This window comes from Mesoplodon densirostris, chromosome 7 (assembly GCF_025265405.1).
Source record: "Mesoplodon densirostris isolate mMesDen1 chromosome 7, mMesDen1 primary haplotype, whole genome shotgun sequence".
NCBI classification, from domain to species: Eukaryota; Metazoa; Chordata; class Mammalia; order Artiodactyla; family Ziphiidae; genus Mesoplodon; species Mesoplodon densirostris.
The window spans coordinates 9,626,431-9,645,363 of record NC_082667.1 but is presented as its reverse complement, the minus strand read 5'-3'; the positions used below and the strand labels follow the sequence as shown (position 1 = coordinate 9,645,363).

General features: G+C 40.6%; 1 non-coding gene across 1 annotated transcript; it reads left to right on the top strand.

Annotated features, from left to right (window-relative positions):
* Positions 1–10,348: 10,348 nt before the first annotated feature.
* Positions 10,349–10,546, top strand: LOC132494523 (U2 spliceosomal RNA). Its single transcript, XR_009533100.1, has one exon. It is a non-coding gene; the product is annotated as a U2 spliceosomal RNA (small nuclear RNA).
* The last annotated feature ends 8,387 nt before the right edge of the window (positions 10,547–18,933 follow it).

Genomic DNA, 18,933 nt, shown 5'->3' with positions numbered 1-18,933 from the left:
TATTCCAATAACAGCTAAGAGTTTTTTCTCAAAAGGCATGTATTTCTCTGTTGTGGACAGCCTGGCCTTGCTCTAGAATTTCAAGCCCCTGCTTTGCCCATTGGGGCTTGCCATAGGCTCCACACTGCATGTTTTTCCACCCTCTCAGGTCTCTTGGATGTTATGGCCTAAGTGGCAGGGCTTTGTGCGTTGCAGCTTAGACCTGCTGCAGAGCCCTTTCCTACTCTGGGTTGCACTCAAAGTTGGCAACTTATCATGTCATCTGGTGTATAGGTGGGAGATTTATTTCTAGGAGTGGATAAGATAGGCACCATCCACACATCCTTTCTGTCTTTTATGGTGGCACTAATCTCTGTCCCTCTCCCCTTACTCCGTAGGATATGGTAATTTCTTTTTATTTACTATCATGGCTGAAGAGTGGGGGAGTTTCGGAGATTTCTACATTGCCTTTCCCACTATGATAGCTCTTCTCTCTTGGGCTAAGGACCCAAAGTAGAGGTTATACCAATTCATGAGTATATTAGTTCCACTAAACACTTGGGGACTGAAGAAATTACCTCTTCTGATGGGAATCATGATGATGCTTTGGGTCTCTAGGTATCAGTGTCAGCTCAGATCCTGTGTCTAAAATGCTGAAAATATTTGCACATTCTCCTTTTCCAAATGTATAGTCACCTGAATAGATGATGAGTTCCCTTTGGGGAAGAACTGGGAGAGTCATAGTTTCATGATCCTTCCCCTAGGGACTTGGTTATTTCTTCGGTAACTGAGTTTTGGATGTGAAAATTGGCTCAGATCCAGGAAATAAGGAAGAGATTTTGGCACCATTTATTTATTTATTTTATTTAAAAATTTTTATTTTATTTATTTATTTACACAGCAGGTTCTTATAGTTATCTATTTTATACATATTAGTGTATATAAGTCAATCTCAATCTCCCAATTCATCCAACCACCACCACTCCCCCCGCCACTTTCCCCCCTTGGTGTCCATATGTTTGTTCTCTACATCTGTGTCTCAATTTCTGCCCTGCAAACCGGTTCATCTGTACCATTTTTCTAGGTTCCACATATATGCGTCAATATATGATATTTATTTTTCTCTTTCTAACTTACTTCACTCTGTATGACAGTCTCTAGATCCATCCACATCTCTACAAATGACCCAATTTTGTTCCTTTTTATGGCTGAGTAATATTCCATTGTATATATGTACCACATCTTTATCCATTCGTCTGTTGATGGGCATTTAGGTTGCTTCCATGACCTGGCTATTGTAAATAGTGCTGCAGTGAACATTGGGGTGCATGTGTCTTTTTGAATTATGGTTTTCTCTGGGTATAGGCCCAGTAGTGGGATTGCTGGGTCATATGGTAGTTCTATTTTTAGTTTTTTAAGGAACCTCCATACTGTTCTCCATAGTGGCTGTATCAATTTACATTCCCACCAACAGTACAAGAGGGTTCCAATTTCTCCACACCCTCTCCAGCATTTGTTGTTTGTAGATTTTCTGATGATGCCCATTCTAACTGGTGTGAGGTGATACCTCATTGTAGTTTTGATTTGTCTTTCTCTAATAATTAGTGATGTTGAGCAGCTTTTCATGTGCTTTTTGGCCATCTGTATGTCTTCTTTGGAGGAATGTCTGTGTAGGTCTTCTGCCCATTTTTGGATTGTGTTGTTGGTTTTTTTAATGTTGAGCTGCATGAGCTGTTTATATATTTTGGAGAGTAATCCTTTGTCCATTGATTTGTTTGCAAATATTTTCTCCCATTCTGAGGGTTGTCTTTTTGTCTTGTTTGTAGTTTCCTTTGCTTTGCAAAAGCTTTTAAGTTTCATTAGGTCCCATTTGTTTATTTTTGTTTTTATTTCCATTACTCTAGGAGGTGGATCAGAAAAAATCTTGCTGGGATTTATGTCAAACAGTGTTCTTTCTATGTTTTCCTCTAAGAGTTTTATAGTGTCTAGTCTCCAGTCCATTAGGTCTCTAATCCATTTTGAGTTTATTTTTGTTTATGGTGTTAGGGAGTGTTCTAATTTCATTCTTTTACATGTAGTTGTCCAGTTTTCCCAGCACCACTTATTGAAGAGACTGTCTTTTCTCCAGTGTATATCCTTGCCTCCTTTGTCATAGATTAGTTGACCATAGGTGTGTGGGTTTATCTCTGGGCTTTCTATACTGTTCCATTGATCGATATTTATGTTTTTGTGCCAGTACCATACTGTCTTGATTATTGTAGCTTTGTATTATAGTCTGAAGTCAGGGAGTCTGATTCCTCCAGCTCCATTTTTTCCCCTCAAGACTGCTTTAGCTATTTGGGGTCTTTCGTGTCTCCATACAAATTTTAAGATTTTTTTGTTCTAGTTCTGTAAAAAAAAAAACCGCCACTGGTAATTTGATAGGGATTGCATTGAATCTGTAGATTGCTTTGGGTAGTATAGTCATTTTCACAATACTGATTCTTCCAATCCAAGAACATGGTATATCTCTCCACCTGTTTGTGTCATCTTTGATTTCTTTCATCGGTGTCTTAAAGTTTTCTGAGTACAGGTCTTTTACCTCCTTAGTAGGTTTATTCCTAGGTATTTTATTGTTTTTGTTGCAATGATGAATGGGATTGTTTCCTTAATTTCTCTTTCTGATTTTTCGTTGTTAGTGTAAAGGAATGCAAGAGATTTCTGTGCATTAATTTTGTATCCTGCAACTTTATCAAATTCATTGATTAGCTCTAGTAGTTTTCTGGTGGCATCTTTAGGATTCTCTATGTATAGTATCATGTTATGTGCAAACAGTGAGAGTTTTACTTCTTCTTTTCCAATTTGTATTCTTTTTATTTCTTTTTCTTCTCTGATTGCCGTGGCTAGGACTTCCAAAACTATGTTGAATAATAGTGGTGAGAGTGGACATCCTTGTCTTGTTCCTGATCTTAGAGGAAATGCTTTCAGTTTTTCAGCATTGAGAATGATGTTTGCTGTGGGTTTGTCGTATATGGCCTTTATTATGTTGAGGTAGGTTCCCTCTATGCCCACTTTCTGTAGAGTTTTTTTGTGTGTGTGTGTGGTACGCGGGCCTCTCACCGTTGCGGCCTCTCCCGTTGCGGAGCACGGGCTCCAGACGCGCAGGCTCAGCAGCCATGGCTCACGGGCCTAGCTGCTCCGTGGCATGTGGGATCTTCCCGGACCGGGGCATGAACCCATGTTCCCTGCATTGGCAGGCAGACTCTCAACCACTGTGCCACCAGGGAAGCCCTGGAGGGTTTTTATCATAAATGGGTATTGAATTTTGTCAAAAGCTTTTTCTGCATCTATTGAGATGATCATATGGTTTTTCTCCTTCAGTTTGTTAATATGGTGTATCACAGTGATTGATTTGCGTATATTGAAGAATCCTTGCATTCCTGGGATAAACCCCACTTGATCATGGTGTATGATCCTTTTTTTTTTTTTTTTTTTTTTTTTTGCGGTACGCAGTCCTCTCACCGTTGTGGCCTCTCCCGTTGCAGAGCACAGGCTCTGGATGCGCAGGCTCCGTGGCCATGGCTCACAGGCCCATCTGCTCCGCGGCATGTGGGATCCTCCCGGACCGGGGCACGAACCCGTGTCCCCTGCATCGGCAGGCGGACTCTCAACCACTGCGCCACCAGGGAAGCCCTGTATGATCCTTTTAATGTGTTGTTGGATTCTGTTTGCTAGTATTTTGTTGAGGATTTTTGCATCTACATTCATCAGTGATATTGGTTTATAATTTTCTTTTTTTTGTGGTATCTTTGTCTGGTTTTGGTATCAGGGTGATGGTGGCCTCATAGAATGAGTTTGGGAGTGTTCCTTCCTCTGCAATTTTTTGGACGAGTTTGAGAAGGATGGGTGTTAGCTCTTCTCTAAATGTTTGATAGAATTCACCTGTGAAGCCATCTGGTCCTGGACTTTTGTTTGTTGGAAGATTTTTAACCACAGTTTCAATTTCATTACTTGTGATTGGTCTGTTCATATTTTCTATTTCTTCCTGCTTCAGTCTTGGAAGGTTATACCTTTTTAAGAATTTGTCCATTTCTTCCAGGTTGTTCATTTTATTGGCATAGAGTTGCTTGTACTAGTCTCTTAGGATGCTTTGTATTTCTGCGGTGTCCGTTTTAACTTCTCCTTTTTCATTTCTAATTTTATTGATTTGAGTCCTCTCCCTCTTTTTCTTGATGAGTCTGGCTAATGGTTTATCAATTTTGTTTATCTTCTCAAAGAACCAGCTTTTAGTTTTATTCATCTTTGCTGTTTTCTTTGTTTCTATTTCATTTATTTCTGGTCTGATCTTTATGATTTCTTTCCTTCTTCTAACTTTGGGATTTGTTTGTTCTTCTTTCTCTAGTTCCTTTAGGTGTAAGGTTAGATTGTTTATTTGAGATTTTTCTTGTTTCTTGAGGTAGTCTTGTATTGCTATAAACATCCTCTTAGAACTGCTTTTGCTGCATCCCGTAGGTTTTGAATTGTTGTGTTTTCATAGTCATTTGTCTCTAGGTATTTTTTGATTTCCTCTTTGATTTCTTCAGTGATCTCTTGGTTGTTTAGTAACATACTGTTTAGCATCCATGTGTTTGTGTTTTTTACGTTTTTTTCCCCTGTAATTGATTTCTAATCTCATAGTGTTGTGGTCAGAAAAGATGCTTGATATGATTTCAGTTTTCTTAAATTTACCGAGGCTTGATTTGTGACCCAAGATGTGATCTATCCTGGAGAATGTTCCATGTGCACTTGAGAAGAAAGTGTAATCTGCTGTTTTTGGATGGAATGTCCTATAAATATCAATTAAATCTCTCTGGTCTATTGTGTCATTTAAAGCTTGTGTTTTCTTATTAATTTTCTGTCTGGAATCTGTCCATTGGTGTAAGTGAGGCGTTAAAGTCCTCCACTATTATTGTGTTACTGTTGATTTCCTCTTTTATGGCTGTTAGCAGTTGCCTTACGTATTGAGGTGCTCCTATATTGGGTGCATATATATTTATAATTGTTATATCTTCTTCTTGGATTGGTCCGTTGATCATTATGTAGTGTCCTTCCTTGTCTCTTGTAACCTTCTTTATTTTATTTTTATTTTTTTGAACTTGTACATGTCATCTTAGAGTACATCCTTGCCTCAGCTTACAATGAAGATTTTTTTTTAAATTTTATTTATTTATTTATTTATTTATGGCTGTGTTGACTCTTCGTTTCTGTGCGAGGGCTTTCTCTAGTTGCGGCAAGTGGGGGCCACTCCTCATCGCGGTGCGCAGGCCTCTGACTATTGCGGCCTTTCTTGTTGCGGAGCACAGGCTCCAGACGCGCAGGCTCAGTAATTGTGGCTCACGGGGCTAGTTGCTCCGCGGCATGTGGGATCTTCCCAGACCAGGGCTCGAACCCGTGTCCCCTGCATTGGCAGGCAGATTCTCAACCACTGCGCCACCAGGGAAGCCCAACATTCTTTATTTTAAAGTCTATTTTATCTTATATGAGAATTGCTACTCCAGCTTTCTTTTGATTTCCATTTGCATGGGATATCTTTTTCCATCCCCTCACTTTCAGTCTGTATGTGTCCCTAGGTCTGAAGTGGGTCTCCTGTAGACAGCATATATATGGGTCTTGTTTTTGTATCCATTCAGCAAGCCTGTGTGTTTTGGTTGGAGCATTTAATCCATTCACATTTAAGGTAATTATTGATATGTGTGTTCCTATTACCATTTTCTTAAGTGTTATGGGTTTGTTTTTGTAGGTCCTTTTCTTCTCTTGTGTTTTCCACTTAGAGAAGTTCCTTTAGCATTTGTTGTAGAGCTGGTTTGGTGGTGCTGAATTCTCTTAGCTTTTGCTTGTCTGTAAAGCTTTTGATTTCTCCATCGAATCTGAATGAGATCCTTGCCCGGTAGAGTAATCTTGGCTGTAGGTTCTTCCCTTTCGTCACTTTAAATATATCATGCCACTACCTTCTGTCTTGTAGAGTTTCTGCTGAGAAATCAGCTGTTAACATTATGGGAGTTCCCTTGTATGTTATTTGTCATTTTTTCCTTGTTGCTTTCAATAATTTTTCTTTGTCCTTAATTTTTGTCAGTTTGATTACTGTGTGTCTTGGTGTGTTTCTCCTTGGGTTTCTCCTGCCTGGGACTCTCTGCACTTCCTGGAGTTGGATGGCTCTTTCCTTTCCCATGTTAGGGAAGTTTTCAACTATAATCTCTTCAAATATTTTCTCGGGTCCTTTCTCTCTCTCTTCTCCTCCTGGGGCCCCTATAATGCAAATGTTGTTGCATTTAATGTTGTCCCAGAGGTCTCTTAGGCCATCTTCATTTCTTTTCATTCTTTTTTCTTTATTCTGTTCCGCGGCAGTGAATTCCACCATTCTGTCTTCCAGGTCACTTATCCGTTCTTCTGCCTTAGTTATTCTGCTATTGATTCCCTCTAGTATATTTTTCATTTCAGTTATTGTATTGTTCATCTTTTTTTGTTTGTTCTTTCATTCGTCTAGGTGTTTGTTCTTTAATTCTTCTAGGTCTTCTTTAAACATTTCTTGCATCTTCTTGATCTTTGCCTCCATTCTTTTTCCGAGGTCCTGGATCATCTTCACTATCATTCTGAATTGTTTTTCTGGAAGGTTGCCTATCTCCACTTCATTTAGTTGTTTTTCTGGGGTTTTATATTGTTCCTTCATCTGGTACAGAGTCCTCTGCCTTTTCATTTTGTCTATCTCTCTGTGAATGTGGTTTTCCTTCCACAGGCTGCAGAACTGTAGTTCTTCTTACTGGTGGATGAGGCTAAGAGGGTTGTGCAAGCTTCCTCTTGGCTACTATTTATTGTGGTGACTGTATTTAGCCTTCTGCTCCTTTCTTTTTTCTTTCTTCAGGTTGTAGATGTTCAGCAGCATTCTTAGCTTCCTTGGCTTCCCATCTATTTTCCCCCTAGGGATACCATTGTTTATTATATCTACAACTGTCTCTTATGGGTGAAGGCCCCAAGGCTAACCCTCCAATCTTGCCATTCTTATGGTAATTACAGCTTTCTGACTTCTGGCAGTTAAGCAGTGCTTCTGTTAAACCTCTTCTGTTAAACCTCTTCTGTTTTACTTGATGGGGGTGGGCAGGGAGTACCATCCCCATACATCTCATCTTAAGTAGCTCAGCTCTGTGACTTCCTCTCCTCCACCATAGAGGAGAACCACCCCTGAACTTCTTAGTGATGCTGATACCCCTCTCAATAGGTGGCCTTGGTGAATATTGTGTCCTCTGGGCCCTTTCTTGGAATACAATTCTCTGGTGGGTCTTCTGGCCTCACCTAATATATCCATTCTGGCATGCCTGCTTTCTTCAGCCTCTGTATTCCTTCCTCTATGACCTACTAGGGCAAGTCAGGCATATCTATTTCACTCAGCATAGGCCTTTGCTTTTTCAAAGCTTCTACGAGCCACCATAGCAATGATTTTGCCCCACCCACTGGAATCCTTGCTAGGGGTTGAGTCCTGGGTCCCAAGAAAGTTCCCTGAAATCCTTGGATTCTTAACCAGTGATCATATCCCTGGTTCCCAAGTGCTTAATGGGATTGATACTTGGAGTTGGAGTAACCCCCACATTGAGTCTTTGGCCTGGGAAAGACAAAGTAGAAATCTTTGAAACTGCTCGGTCCCCACTCCAGCGACTTCCTTCCTTCCCATTCTCTCTTCAACCCATTGCACTCAGGGTTCTGTCCTGGAGCCACTTGTTTTCTCACTCTGCCTAGACCAATTTATCCATTACCGTGACTTCATTAACTATACATATTCCACCATCTCCCAAACTTCATCTCAATCCAGGATCTCCTGAGCTGCAGACCCTTGCATCTGACTGCCAGACATGTTCACTAGGATAGTTCATCAACATCTGGCTCAACTTGTCCAAAACTGAATTCATCATCTTTCCCCACAAATCTGTTCCTTCTCCAGTGTGCCCTCTTTTACTCAGTTGTCCAAGACAGACATTATCCCCACTGCCTCCATACTGTAAATGCCCTCCAGCTGAAGACTATCAGGAACATCCTTGTATCAGAGCAGGTTGGATTTATTACTTGTTACAGGAGGAAGAACACACACCATGGGGGGGAGGGTGTTAGAAACACTTACAGGATTTGGGCTGGTGTTAGATGATTTGGGTGAGGGTTTAAGTTTGTGGGGCTTGGGCTTCCCTGGTGGCGCAGTGGTTGAGAGTCTGCCTGCCGATGTAGGGGACACGGGTTCGTGCCCCGGTCCGGGAAGATCCCACATGCCGCGGAGCGGCTGGGCCCGTGAGCCATGGCCACTGAGCCTGCACGTCCGGAGCCTGTGCTCCGCAACGGGAGAGGCCACAACAGTGAGAGGCCCGCGTCCCGCAAAAATAAAAAACAAAAAACCTCGTGGGGCTTTACTCTGGGTGTTTTCAGGAAGTGGGATCATTTTATCATTGGATATCTTAATAAGTCTTATCTAGAAAGAGGGAAGACTACAATGAGGCTAAATCTGTAATTGGTAAAGTAGCAGCAGTCACTCATATTAGTCAGGATAGAGAGATGTTTGGACTTTTGTGATTTGGACAGTGTTCACGTTTTCATTTGTGTTTAGACGTGATTATGTGAATGATCTTGTTCTGGTTTTTTCTTCATCCACCATGACCACAGAGTAGCCTTGTCTGATGTTATGTTCAACGTGAGAACACCAAGACCTAGCAGTGAGGGCCAGGCCAGCTTCTGGACATTAGCAGCTACTTTTCTCTTTCTCAGTACCCTAGTTCAAGCCCTTCACCCCTGAATTTCTGCTAGAGATTCCTAACCAGGTTCCCTGGCTCTGACTCTACCCCCTTCTAATCCACATGATAGCCAGAGTGATCTTTCCAAATAAAAAAGCTGATCTCAGCTCAAAATCCTCCTCCTTTGCTCTTAAAGTCTGTTCCTACTGTTACCGGGCCCTTTCCAGACTCTTGGACAGCAATACTGTAGAAATGAATATCGCTTCTACAAGACTCTCAGGCAAGCAAAGCTTTTTATTAAAAGAGATAGCTTGTGCACAAGGGAGAAGGCAGGAAAAAAAAAAAAAAAAGAGCCAGCTCCCTGAGTAGAAGGGGTGAGTTGCTTTTATAACAAAAGGGAGGGTTTGTCTCATGATGACTGATAATTTCCAGAAATCATCAAAGCTCTTTGATCAGCAGCAGGTGGCTCCAGGTTGGCTGTCAGGAATAGGGAGTGCTTCTGGGAGGGGAAAGAAATGCATGAGAATTTTCTGCAAGAAAGCACAGGAACAGATAAGATTAAAATTTATAGTTGAGCTTCTTCTCTTGTGACAGCTAGGTTAGTGTAACAGAGATAAAGTTAATCTTTTATTCATGAGAGCCTGGTTTTTGTCTCTGGGACTCAGGCCCCCAGGGCCTTTGTTCTTTTAGCTTGAAGGCCTGTTTTGCCCAAGGCCGTTCCTCGGTTCTTTTCCGAAATGGCTGTACTCTTGTCTTCCTGTCTCACTACCAACAGAGCCAGCAAGGCCCAGTTTCCCTTTTCAGTTTCAATGACACCACTCCTTCCCTCCCCGTTGCTCTACCTGACCCCTTTCTGGCATATATTCCCTGAGGTCAGAAATCTTGTCTTAATAATTTATTACTTTATCCCCATCATGTATAACAAGGCATGTCACTAGAATTCATTGATTACCTGCTCCGTGCTATGAAGTAAGCTCCTGAAGAGGTTGTTAGAAGAAATACTTTTGAACTATAAACAGGTTCCTCTAACAGGAATCTTTCTGGGAGGATGGCAGCTGCTCCAGGGAATTGGTCTGCCCTCTCCTGGCAGCAAGAGGCACTGCCTCTACTAGTAGAGGAGTAGGAATAAGCAAATGAGCGGTGCTCTGCAAGGGGCAGGATAGGATGTTCACCTGTAGGGCAAAAATTCAATCTGAGAACAGAATTTCCTTATTTCCTGAACCGTGTAGGAGTGTGACAGTGGGAAGCTCTCCCAGGGAAGGATTAGACTGGTTTTTGGAAGAGCCAAATATGTGGGATTTTAAAAGAAACAACTTTAAGGCTGCTTCTGCGGCCTTGCGTGAAAGTTTGGGAAGCAAAACCTGATGAGAACTTTTCTCTTTTTTAATTGAAGTGTAGTTGATTTACAGTGTTGTGTCAGTTTCAGGTGTACAGCACAGTGATTCAGCTACATGTATACACACACACACACCCCTATATATATACACACACACATATATCACACACACACACACATATGCGTAGATACATTCTTTTCAGATTTTTTCCCTTATAGGTTATTACAAAATATTGAATATAGTTCCCTGTGCTATATGGTAGGTCCTGGTGTTAGGGACCAGGTGTTGGTTAGGGAATCTTAATTATAGGTTGTTTCTTTGGTTTTTGGCCCAAGATCAAGGTTAGTATTTGTTCTTATCATTTAACATCTCATAAATCCTCTACCTGAGGATACTTTATTTATTTTATTTTATTTTAAAAAATAATTTATTTTATTTTTGGCTGCTTTGGGTGTTCGTTGCTGTGCGCGGGCTTTCTCTAGTTGCGGCGAGCGAGGGCTACTCCTCATTGTGGTGCATGGGCTCCTCGTTGCAGTGTCTTCTCTTGTTGTGGAGCATGGGCTCTAGGCACCTGGGCTTCAGTAGTTGTGGCTCGTGGGCTCTAGAGTGCAGGCTCAGTAGGTAAGGCACATGGGCTTAGTTGCTCTGTGGCATGTGGGATCTTCCCAAACCAGGGCTTGAACCCATGTCCCCTGCGTTGGCAGGCAGATTCTTAACCAATACACCACCAGGGAAGCCCTGAGGATACTTTATTAAGTGGAATTTTGGAACAGGGAGATGAACCAGAGGCTTGCTCCATCCATTCCACAAATCAGTCTGATGTCTCAGTTCCTCCATGAATGGTGTGGTTCTCCCTTTTGGGATAGATGTCAAAGTGCAGACTGTTGGACTTCCCTGGTGGCACAGTGGTTAAGAATACGCCTGCCGGTGCAAGGGACACGGGTTTGAGCCCTGGTCCAGGAAGATCCCACATGCCACAGAGCAGCTAAGCCCGTGCACCGCAACTCTGAGCCTGCGCTCTAGAGCCCGCGAGCCACAACTACTGAGCCCGTGTGCAACAACTGTTGAAACCCACATGCCTAGAGACCCGTGCTTTGCAACAAGAGAAGGCACTGCAATGAGAAGCCCACGCACTGCGAAGCCCACGCACTGCAACAAAGAGTAGCCCCCGCTTGCCACAGATAGAGAAAGGCCGCGCAGCAACGAAGACCCAACGCAGCCATAAACAAACAAACAAACAAACAAACAAACAAATTTATTTATTTGTTTATTAAAAAGAAAATGCAGACTGCTGGTGTTCTATGTATCATTTAGTTTTTGGAAAAAATTTTAAGGTGAAACCTGCTATTTCCCCTTTTTCTTTAACATTATAGTTTTGATGCATTTTTTTCTGTCTTTTTGTGCCCTAGCTCTTTAAGATTTAGTTGTAGTACTCTAGTTAGACATTTTCTACAAATTATTTTGTCCCCTAGTGATAAACCCTTTTTCAGATTTCCAAGTTTTTACTGCTTAACCAGTGCTGCAGTGAAATCCTTTGTATATTGCTTTGTGCATGTGGATGAGAGTTTCTCTGGGTTATGAATCCAGGAATGACAGTTCTGGGTAATAGCTATGAGTATTTTCAATTCTACAGGCTTTTGCAAATTGTTCATCTAGAGAGATTGTACCAGTTAATGTTGTCACTTATACAATTTCATGTTCTTGTCATCACTTGGTTCAGTCAGATGTTTTAATACTGCCAATCTGATGGACATAAAATTATATTCTGTTGTGATTTTAATTTGCATTTTCTTGATTACTACTAAGGTTATGTAATGTGTCAAGAGTTCACTGGCCATTCTTTTGTGTATCCAGATTTGTGAAATGACTGTTCGTAGTCTGTAAATTTTTTTTTTTTTCCTACCAGGTTGTTGGCCTTTTCCTTACTGGTTTTCAGTGATTTATATGTTTTATGAAAGACTCTGTTGTTTTATTAGTTTCAGATACTATGTCTTCTCCCATCTGTGGCTTGTCTTTTCAGTTTGTTATGGTCTTGTGATGCACAGATTTTTCTTGCAGAATTTATCAGTTCTTTTCTTAATGTTTTGTGCTTTTGTGTCTTGTTTAAGAACCCCTTCCTTACCTTGAAGTCAGAAAGATATTCTAATTTTTTTTCTAAAAATTTTAAATATTTGCTTTTCATACTTAGGTCTTTTAATCACTTGGAATATATTATTGTGTTTACTTTTAAATAGTGACCTAATTTAATTTTTTTCAGCACCATTTGGTGAATAGCTATTCCTTCCTCCAGTGGTTGTAATATTATCTCTGCATATATTAAGGTTTCAAATATGCATGAGTTTCTTTTAGATTTCATATTCTGTTCTGTTGGTCCGTTTGTCCATCCCTGTGGCTATAGCATGCTATTATTATTACTTTAGCATGCTATTATTATTACTTAAGAATATAACATGCTTGGTATATGGTAGGATTTGTCTTCAAAAATATTACTTAAAAAAATATCTTTACTGTTTTTGGCCCTTTTCTCTTACATGTGTTATAGAATCATAAAGTTCCCAAGAACAGATATTCATATTTGTATTGGAATTGAAGTGGATAGACAGATTGTTTGGGGATGTCAGTGAAAAAATTAACCAATAGTCGATCTAAGAAAGAACTGGAAAATTTTATTTAAGCCAACCTGAGGATTATAACCCAGGAGACAGTCTTTCAGAAAGCTCTGAGGACTATTCCTCTGTTAGAGGTCAAAGCACAGTTTTATAAGTTTTTGAGACAAAGGGTCATATATCAAAGTAACATAGTCCAACAAGGCGAGTTGTGAGTTATTGTGACCCCTTACAGAATTGAGAAAGGAATGTTATCTTCTAAGGAGTTACCTTCCTGGTGCCAGGAGGAAATTGCTTTGTTTGTTTGTTTTTTGTTTCTTTTTGCAAGTAGGCATTGCTGTGTGTTCTAAGGGGATCTAGTTAATGCATAATGCAGATGCACAATGCACACTAAAAGGGCAGGGTAGTGGCTCAAACTGCAATGAAAAATTTTATGTTAAATTTTTCTTATCTTGACTTAATTTTATTTCATCAGGGAGCATTAATTTCTTTATGACATCAAATCTTTCTATTCATGAATATGTGACATTTCTCCTTTTGGTCTTTACACTTGCTATTCCCTCACCTAGAAAACTTTCATTTAGAAAGCTCCCTTGTTCCTTTACCTCCTTGGGTCTTTGCTCAAATGTCACCTCATCAGAGATGATTTCCTTGAATAAAGTAGTCTCCTTCTCACCCTCCTCTATCTTTTCAAAGCACTTGTAATCATTTGACATATTATGTATGTTTGAGTATTTTTTAATTGTCTTTATTTCACTCAGTGGAATTAAGCTTCATGAAAGCAGGGTCTCTTTCCTCGCTACCACCCCAGCTCATAGAAAAGTGCCTGGCACATAGTAGGTACTCAGTGTTCTTTGTGTGAATGTGTTTCTGTAGGATATTATCTTTTCCTTCATAAAGAAGTTATCTATTTACTGTTAGATTTTATCTTAGCTCTTAGTTTTCATTGCTAGTGTATATGGCAACTTAAAAAAAAAAAAAGACATTTTCTAGTTGTTTGCTACTGGTTTACAGAACAGAATTGTTTTGTTTTGTTTTGTTTTGTTTTTCTTTTTGCGGTATGCGGGCCTTTCACTGTTGTGGCCTCTCCCGTTGCGGAGCACAGGCTCCGGACGCGCAGGCCCAGCGGCCATGGCTCACGGGCCCAGCCGCTCCGCGGCATATGGGATCCTCCCAGACCGGGGCACGAACCCGTATCCCCTGCATCGGCAGGCGGACTCTCAACCACTGCGCCACCAGGGAGGCCCCAGAATTGTTTTTGTATATTATTTTATGTCTAGTATTTTATTGAACTCTTATTCTAATAATTTGTCTAGATTCAGTTTGATTTTTCTGTACAGAATTTTATTTTCTATAAGTAAGAAAAACATTTAGGTATCAGTTTTATTCCCCAAATCAAATTTTAGTTACCTATACCAGTGTTTTGTAAATTTTTTTTTTTTTTTTTTTTTTGTGGTATGCAGGCCTCTCACTGTTGTGGCCTCTCCCGTTGTGGAGCGCAGGCTCCAGACGCGCAGGCTCAGTGGCCATGGCTCACGGGCCTAGCCGTTCCGCGGCATGTGAGATCTTCCCGGAACGGGACACGAACCCGTGTTCCCTGCATCGGCAGGTGGACTCTCAACTGCTGCGCCACCAGGGAAGCCCTAAATTATTGATATTACTATTTTAAAGAAACTTGCTATATGGTAATTCAATTCTAATGCTGCTTTCTAAGTTGAGGATGAAAAAGGACTCCCCTTTCCAAACTTGCTATAAGATCCATTTTTCTTAGACTTTTGAGTTTTAATTTTCTCTCTAGTCAGCACCTTTAATAGTACAATTTTTTTTTCTTTTTTTCTTTTTTTTTTTTTTTTTTGTGGTACGTGGGCCTCTCACTGTTGTGGCCTCTCCCGTTGCGGAGCACAGGCTCCGGACGTGCAGGCTCAGTGGCCATGGCTCACGGGCCCAGCCGCTCCGCGGCATGTGGGATCTTCCCGGACTGGGGCACGAACCCACGTCCCCTGCATCGGCAGGCAGACTCAACCACTGCACCACCAGGGAAGCCCAATAGTACAAATTTTTGTTTGAGATCATTTACTCTTTTCATGGAAGTGTGATAACCAGAATCTAGATTTCTGCTATTTAAAAATAACTCTCTAAATGTCTACATTTCCGTAGATATTTTGTACCTTTTCTGTTGAGTGAAATGAGTAAGAAAAAAGCTTCCTTAAATAACATTTCCAGATTTGAGTGCAAGGGTCTGTGAAAAGAATCTGCTTTAATGGCCTGTTTACTGCTAACTACCATGATGTTTTCTGCACAGAGTACTTCTGACACAATGTGTGGGTTTTCCACCAAGCAATTCTCCAGTGCTGTGGGGACACCAACTGGATGTCCTACAATTTCATTCAGTTCTAGAACTACCTGGGGTTGCACAGACCCCACAGGTTAAGTAAGGGCTCAGTCTCACAGACTGTCCCCCACTTCACATAACAATCTCAAGTAGTGGATCCGCAAGTTACCCACACTTCTGAGTTGGCTAAAGATTGGGGGTTCCCACAACCCCCTCCTCAGGTTTGAATTTGCAATAACAGCTCATAGAACTCAGGGAAATACTTTACATACTATTATCAGTTCATTATAAAGGATATTATAAAGGATACAAATGAACAGCCAGATGAAGAGGTATGTAGGGTGAGGTTCCAAGCGCAGGGTCTTATGACCCTGTGAACTTGAGGTGTGACATCTGCTTGGCAAATGGATGTGTTCATCAGCCTGGAAGCTCTCCAAACCCTGTTGATTAGGATTTGTATGGAGTTTCCATTATATAGGCATGGTCACTGGCCATTGGTGATTACTCAGCCTTCAGCTCCTCTCCCCTCTGGAGGCCGAGGGGTGGCACTGAAAGTTCCAAACTCCCAATTACTCAGGTTCTTCTGGCAACAAGTCTTCATCCTGGAACCCACCCACCCCCGCCCAGGTCACCTTGTTAACATACAAAATGACACTCTTTACTCTAGAGATTCCAAAGGTTTTAGAAGCTCTTGTGCCAGGAAAGAGGGATGAAGACCAAATTCCTTCCTTCCTTCCTTCCTTCTGTTGGCCGCACTGTATATGGGTTCTTAGTTCCCTGACGAGGGGATTGAACCTGTGCTCCCTGAAGGGGAAGTGCGGAGTCATAACCACTGGACCACCCGGGAAGTCCCAAATACATATTTCTTATATCGCAATATCACAGCCTGGTATTGCAGCACCTCTGGGAACATGTGTTATTGGGGACTTACAATGGTTCAAAAGAAGCTGTGAAAATCAGACTGTGGTAATCACTGATTGTAAGGAAAAAGTTTATTTCCTTTTTCAGATTGGTTACATTCTAGTTAGCATTTCATTAGTGTAACAGTTTCTATTTTGAAATAGAAAAGAGGGTTTCTCTTCTTAGTGATGTATTTTAATTTTTTTAAATTTGTCTTTAGTTTATCTGTAGTCCAAATTATTTTACAGAGTTGTTGAAATTAACCACTTTAGGTCCAGAGTGAGTGGTTATTTCAAATTTTAGTTTCTATTATATTCCATACTTGTCCCTAAATGTCTACTTCTCAACACTATATACCCCCTTTTCACCTTACTGAATATAAAAAAAATTTTTTAAATGTAGTCAGGCATCTATTTCCCTGCATGGAGCCCTAAGAGGATTTTTCCTATAATTGACCCAAAAAGGAACATAGGTAGGAGCAGGGGCAGATGTGGGCGGAGCTATTCAAATACCGAGTCACTTGCCTTGAGGGAATGAAGGAAGAGTTTATGTTCAGGAAGTGCGTATTGAAATCTAAGATCCCAATGTCTCATTATGTGTCTTTAGGATTGTATTTTTGGAAAGCTCTGGTAACATTTAGCCATTTTGAATGCCTGTGAAAATCAAAAGGGCTTGAGAGCTTCATTTATTTATTAATACATTTGCTTATGCAAATATATTAATACATTGTCTTATATTAAATACAAATGTATTTATTTGTATGAATACATTTATAAGACAGGATTTGAAATACTAAATGCAGGAGCAAGAACTGGCACATTTTAAGTCTAGATGGGGACTTGGAACCATTTCCAACTTGTTTAGAGAATTGTGTGCTAGCAGGCAGCAGAAGTTTCTGTTTTTCTTTAAGTGGAGATACTGTAATTATATGAATCAGGTTACAGAGTTTATACCAGCATCTAGCTGGACAGGGAGGATAGGGAGATGTAAGAGCTAAGAAAATTGCCCAAGTGCTTCTGGCCTAGAAAACTGGAAGAATGCCAGTGTCACTCACTGAACTGTGATACTGAGCAGGGGGGTTGAGGAGGAGAGGCTATAGGGGATTGTGGGAATGGCAAGATAAGATTAATTTTGAATAAGTAGAAATATAGAACTAACTAAAGATGAACAAAGATTTGGGGGTCAGTTAGTAGATTTGAGAATAAATGGGGTCCTTGAGGGACTGAGGACATGTACAGCGTTTTCCTATTACCAGTTTATTATAAAGGATACAACTCAGGAACAGGCAAATGGAAGAATGCACAGGGCAAGGAGTGGGGTGTTTGTGCCACCTCACCCGCACCCTGATGTGTTCACCAACTCGGAAACTGTGAACCCTGTCATTTAGGGGTTTTTAATGGAGGTTTCATTATGCAGGTATGAGTGATTAAGTCATTGCCATTGGTGATTAACCCAATCTCTAGCCCCTCTCCCCTTCCCAGAGGTTGGGGGGTGTGACTGAAAGCTCCAACCTTCCAATCATGCCTTTATGATAACCAACTCCCATCCTCAAGCTTTCTAGAAGTCCACCAAGAGTGGCCTCATTAAAACAAAAGACATTCCTATCACCCACGAGATTCTAAGGGATTTAGGAGCTCTCTGTTAGGAACTAGGGACAAAGATCGAATATATATATGTGTTTTAATTGTGTTACAGTTATCCACGTGGAAAAAAAATGAGATAGCCTCTCTACCTTATGCCATAAGTAAACATAAACTAAAGATTGATTAAGGATTGCAATGTCAAAAATAAAACCTTCCTTTTTTGTGTGTAGAAAATATAGGTGAGTATTTTTCAGGCCTTGAAGTAAGGAAAGATTTAAAAAATAGGACATTAAAGTCCATCGACAGATGAATGGATAAAGAAGATATGGCACATATATACAATAGAATATTACTCAGCCATAAAAAGAAACGAAATTGAGTTATTTGTAGTGAGGTGGCTGGACCTAGAATCTGTCATACAGAGTGAAGTAAGTCAGAAAGAGAAAAACAAATACCGTATGCTAACACATATATATGGAATTTAAAAAAAAAATGGTTCTGAAGAACCTAGGGGGAGGACAGGAGTAAAGACGCAGACGTAGAGAATGGACTTGAGGACACGGGGAGGGGGAAGGGTAAGCTGGGACGAAGTGAGGGTGTGGCATTGATATATATACACTACCAAGTGTAATATAGCTAGTGGGAAGCAGCCTCATAGCACAGGGAGATCAGCTCGGTGCTTTGTGACCACCTAGAGGGGTGGGGTAGGGAGGGTGGGAGGGAGATGCAAGAGGGAGGGGATATGGGGATATAAGTATACATGTAGCTGATTCACTTGGTTATACAGCAGAAACACAACAATGTAAAGCAATTATACTCCAATAAAGATGTTTTTAAAAAAAAGGACACTAAAACCCCCCAAAACCAGAGTATACAGGAAAAGACTGATATATATATATATTTAAAAAAAAAATTTTTTTTTGGCTGCACTGCGTATCTTGTGGGGTCTTAGTTCCTTGACTAGGGATCACACTCACACCGTCAGCAGTGAAAGTGCAGAGTCCTAACCACTGGACTGCCAGGGAATTCCCAAGACTGATATACATGTATATATTTAATAATATATAAATATATAACTGATATATATATATATTTAATATATACATATATTTATTAAATAATACAGGCCTTTTATTTATTTGCTTTTTAAATATTTTATTTATTTATTTATTTGGCTGCTCCGGGTCTTAGTTGTGGCATGTGGGATCTTTTATTTGTGGCATGCGGGATCTTTTAGTTGCAGCATGCAGGATCTTTAGTTGCGGCATGTGGGATCTTTAGTTGTGGCATGTGGGATCTTTTAGTTGCGGCATGCGGGATCTTTAGTTGTGGCACGCAGGATCTAGTTCACTGAGCAGGGATCGAACCTGGGCCCCCTGCATTGGGAGTGTGGAGTCTTAACCACTGGATCACCAGGTAAGTCCCGAGACTGATATATATATTTTTTAATTTTTTATTTTATTTTATTGATTT